Consider the following 5,426-nt stretch of genomic DNA (forward strand, 5'->3'; position numbering starts at 1 on the left):
ATTAAAACGACAATCGTGTCCATGCCAGAAACAACCTAAAAATTCCAAGGCTATTCTATCACCGTTATCAACTTCATAACAGCAATCCACATGATACGGTCCGAATTTGGCTTTGCCGTAATTTAACGCATGTTGAACGTCGACGTTTCTGCTAGCTTTAATGTATTCGAGCCATTGGATGGAAGGATTTGAGTAAACTTTGTACTGATCGATATAAGCATTTTTGTGTTGTTACATCCGAACGGGTCCACGTTTGTACACTCGATATTTCATGCAAGCCTCACGTAACAAAACAACATCGTTCTTGCAGTACATCCCGAGTTGTTTTTTGAAGTCAAACACCTCCCCCGCTACACTCTCGTACCACGAGTCAAATTTCATTCTGTCAGTGTCAGACATTGTCTGGTAGCCATAATGTTCTTTACACGGATACGGTCCTAAATAATTCACATTCTGCGAACGGTTAAAATTATGGGGAAAGTAGCCTTTTTCGCTGGTGTTTAAGTTTAAAGCAGATGTCATTTTTGACAATTTCATAGGCAAGAAGCTATAACTGTCAATGTATCTCTGTTTAAATGCCTGATCGTACATATAAACAAGTCTACATCCTTGGAGTATAATTTTTGGCGTTAAGCCCTGACTTGTGAAATACTCGAGCAATATAAAAGAATCGAAACCCGAAGAATTGTGTGCGATAAATGTAAAATCAGCAAATTTTGGACATCTGAAATGTTTGACCATAAGGTCCACACAGTCGATACCTTTGGCTGTGAATTCTTCACCAGATTGCGAAACTGCACATATGTAATTAGCGGTATGCTTACCATTTTCGTACATTGTTTCAAAGTCAAAATAAATGTAGGCTTGGCTATGTTCGGCAGGTTTGACAGGTTCAATATAGCAACTGTGATCCCCTTCATCTATCAGAACATCGCCACAATGCACACATCTCGATGGTGCACATTTGTGCGCTAATAGTTTATCACCTGACCATTTTGCTCTGTACTGTCTGTAACATTTGTCGCAGTATTTTACGAGATCGCACTGAGATCTCACCCCTTCACATTGTGGTTGTTTATGCATATCATAACAGAAGTCAGATCTACAATATCTCAAACAATCAGTGCATTGTACCGATTTTTTAGGATGTGTGTAGCACTGAGTGTCGTTGCACACGTTGCACGTAAATTTGCAATAATTTAAAGTACGATCATTAAACCCTTTATAGCAGTACTCACAAACATAGTTGTAACCTAAGAATGCCTTCAAATTTTTTATCATGTAGTAATGATCTTCGTGCAGATATAAATGTATCGTCTTGTGATGTAGCTCCTCTGTATTTTTATATACCTCCAATTTACCTGAACACGATCTGTGAAAGATTACTATTTTCAGATCTAGAAATTCTTCAAATTTAAAAGTATCATGCAACACAATTTTATCTTGTGGGTCGTAACCCAGATCTGTATGTATGTTTTAGCTATTTTCACCAAATCTCTGTCGGACAAAATGAGCGATGCATATGCTAAAACACATATTGTCTGCTATATTTTCAGGGATTAATAAATTCATCCTATTTTTTCTTATAACCGTATTGTAAGCCAGGTCGGCTAACTTCCTACGCACACCGCCTTGTTTGTTTCGTGCCACGGTTACGCATAACTCTAAAGCAGAATCTAAACCCACGTCTGTATTGCTTTGAACAGCACGTTCGATTTGATCAACAAATATACCAACGTCGTGATTATTTTTAGGGGTTAGAACAGCATTAATATCTGTGGGGAGACTTACTCCTTGCAGAGATATGTTCAGAAAAACATCTTCAACCGCCATCAATATGGAAAACGCTACAATCTCATTCAAAATATCTTGCAAAAAGATATTATAGGCAGCATAATCATCAGTGGCGATTTCACGAAAATGTAAAGTTCTGTGAATTTCTAAACCGTTAAATCTCGGTCTTGGGACAATTGTAAAATCACGCACACGACCACCCTCTCTTACTAGGCTATCTATACAATTCTGGCTGAGACCCATATCTGGTGCTGCTGGGTCATAACCTGACGGGTCGTCATTAGAAGGACCTGCACCGACCTGTTCATTGTTGTTTATAGATGTGCCCAACCATTCATGTTGTTCGTCTACAAGTTTGTGTAATCTTTCCATCATGTTAAGTGAGTCAGGCTGTAACATCTGTAATTGGTTATTAATCAACTCGCGTAATTGATCACTATTGTTTTGAAAATCATGTCTAGGCCTTCTGAAGTGTGGTCATGTAAATCACCGGGACATCTTTTACTGCTCATTTTGAATTATTATTACTTTTATTTTTAAATCAAGTGTGGTCATGTAAATCACCGTGACATCTTTTACTGCTCATTTTGAATTATTATTACTTTTATTTTTAAATCAGAAATACAAACATTTTAAGCTTAAACTCAAGCGTGTGCACCCCCTGAAAATACCATCAACGTTTGCAATGTGACATAACCAGATATAACAAAAACAAAACATGTACAGTATAAATTTGAAACCACCGTTTTCTTCCACAAGTAAAATAGTATCAGAAACAAACCTCAATAATAAGCATAAAACAACAATAAATCGATGGCAAACAATAATAAATGTAAGAAATAACAAACAATAATAAATGTGTGAAATAACCTATACTAATAAAAAATGATGTCAATAACACAGAAACAAAAACAAGCAGCAATTCAATACATAGAATATTACGTCCTATCTCCCCATACGATTGTACAAATCTGTTAACATTCTCTGAATAAGGTTTAAACGTTCACCCATAAGAGATAAAGCGTTTACCACAAGCCTTTGCTCGGCGTTCTGCTGGTTTATCGCTTCCGGTACACCGCTCATGGTCTGCTGAAACTGGTGGAATTCATTATACAGCTGATCGTGACAATTTCTCCAAAATTCAGCTGCGTGATGTAAAGCTTCGTTATGTTGCTGTTGACACGCTATGATGTTTCTTAAAATCGCCAACACATCACTTTGTGCGCTAACAACAATGTCTTCTGCTTCCCTGTAAGATAGGGGTTGTCCAGCCAAGTCGAAAAGTCTCTCAAAGTACCGATTAACATGGCACAGCATATCATAATCAAGTCTTCTATTTAAATCACGCTCACGGAACAGTTCCTGAGGTATTTCATGTGGTAATTCCGCCTGCTCTTCCTCACTCTCCGTATCGGTGAAGGATATCTGATCCCACGCATGGATCATCGAATCAGACCACGCTGTTAGGTCTCTCTCATAGCAGCCTTGTTCTGTAAAAATAACAATAACCATTTATTAATTAACTAATAAAATCAAACATAAAACGCAATAATGAGATTTTTTGTTTTACATACCGTTATTCTCTGAAGTCCTTAAATGGCTGGTGGTCGGGGAGTCATCCGTATCCTGCTCCTGTAACCTCAAGCGTTTCACACCCTGACCGCCTGTATGCTGAGGCCTCAATCGCGGCATTGGGGAGCTGGATGCGGCAGGGGTGTGATCGCTCGTGCTGGTGGTGAGCTTGTGAGATCCTTCCTCTGAAGACGTAACGCGCTCGGGGGTGGTTCGTGTGACGTTGTTTGTCTCGTGACGTGATTCCGACCTAACTACAACCTCTTGCAATGCCTCCTCTGTAGGTAATATTACCACGTGGCTGTCAGAACCAACATGTTCACCTGTCAAAATTTTGTAAACACTTTATGAGAAACTGAAACTTTTAACACGTCTGTATATGTACCGTTATTAACATCGCAGTCATCATCACAGGTAACTAATTGGGCCTCGTCAACTGGTGGGGTAAAATGATAACGATTATTATTATCATTATTGCTATTATTAGACATTGAGTAGTTAATAGAAAAAGAGAAAATACTTACATAGTTGTTCAAGGATCTGTTCCAAGCCTTCGTCGAAATCCAGATTCTCAAAAGTACCTAGAGTTTATAAACACAGGATGTAAAACAAATATTCACGTTTAAATATATTTAAATAACACCGATGAAAAACACACTTACCATCGTAATTGTCAGCCATTGTTCCGTCGATTGATGAGATAATTAATATTGTACACCGTGAAGATAGAGTTACGGGTAGGCCTAATGAACGTTGTACAACTTTTGCTTTTTAACTGTTTGTAGTGTGGGGGGGCGGCTCCTTAGAACTCAGCGTAAAATCCGATAACAACCAGCAGGGGGGGTATCCTGGGCCGTAGCCATAGACTTTCATCTTGAGAGCGTTAGATATATCCTTATCTACACATGTTTGAATGCAACGGGTGTTTTTAACCTCCGAAAAATCAAAGTGTGGATATCTGTTTATCGCTCTCACACCTTGTAAACCATACGCTCAAATGATCGTTTGAAGTAGGTCTGATGTAAGTCTCACGTTGGAAAATCAAAGAGATATATTCTCTTGTTTGTATTAGGTATAACTCGTAATTGCTTGTTTGTTTGTGTGTGTGTGTGTGTGTGTGTGTGCGCGCGTACGTTTTAAACATGACAAAATCGGAGTGAATAAAGATAACAAATTGAACTAAAATGAAGTAAAATGGAACACAATTTCGCTACATCATAGACCTTTTGTTAAAACAAACACCTTTGCACCAAACTATTTAAGTTTGTTGTTATGGTCTTTTCTCTATCTATCTAAGTGTATCCGGAACCTCTGTGAAATCACATCCACCTACATTAGGCTATTAACATTCCTGTTTTTCTTCTTAACCTAACCAGATGTTTGAGGTTAAAAAGATTTCGCTACATCATAGACCTTTTGTTAAAACAAACACCTTTGCACCAAACTATTTAAGTTTGTTGGTTGTCTTAGGTTCTAAGGTATCTAAGTGTATCCGGAACCTATGTGAAATCACATCCACCAGATCTACATTAGGGTATTAACATTCCTGTTTTTCTTCTTAACCTAACCAGATGTTTGAGGTTAAAAAGTTCAATAGGGTGCACATCCTTTGACCGAACTTTTAACTTTACTTTAAACTTTTGCAAGTGCACATCATAAAATAACTACAATGGATGGTAACAAACTCTAAATAGTTTTTAAATTGTAACAGAAAAACTGCCGTATTGTTTAACGAACTATCTGATACTTTTCTCTTTTTTTTGTTTTGTTTAGATAGATGGATAGCGGCCTAGTTTTCATTTTATTTTCTAACTTGTAACAAACTCTAACTAGTTTTTTAAATTAACAACACTTAAATATTCGTCTTGACCCCGTTTTTACTCTTTTCTGGAAACACAGACATTACATTGTTTATATATTTTTTATATAGTTTGATGTTTTTCTTGAAATGTATGTGTGTGTGTGAAAACTTTAATAAAAACTTCCCTTATCCCCGTTTAATAATCATACCACGTTTCACAATTAAAACTTTAAAGCATATAGTTAAAAACAGTTTCAAT

The 5,426-nt window shown here is 37.2% G+C and overlaps 1 long non-coding RNA gene across 1 annotated transcript; it reads right to left on the reverse strand.

Moving 5' to 3' along the window:
* Positions 1–3,401: 3,401 nt before the first annotated feature.
* On the reverse strand, positions 3,402–4,173 carry LOC107573887 (uncharacterized). Its single transcript, XR_001607586.1, has 3 exons — positions 3,891–4,173; positions 3,752–3,802; positions 3,402–3,689 (listed from the first exon to the last, which is right to left on the reverse strand). It is a non-coding gene; the product is annotated as an uncharacterized lncRNA (long non-coding RNA).
* Between the last annotated feature and the right edge of the window lie 1,253 nt (positions 4,174–5,426).

This window comes from Sinocyclocheilus grahami, unplaced genomic scaffold, assembly GCF_001515645.1.
Source record: "Sinocyclocheilus grahami isolate Dianchi unplaced genomic scaffold, SAMN03320097.WGS_v1.1 scaffold2061.1, whole genome shotgun sequence".
NCBI lineage: Eukaryota > Metazoa > Chordata > Actinopteri > Cypriniformes > Cyprinidae > Sinocyclocheilus > Sinocyclocheilus grahami.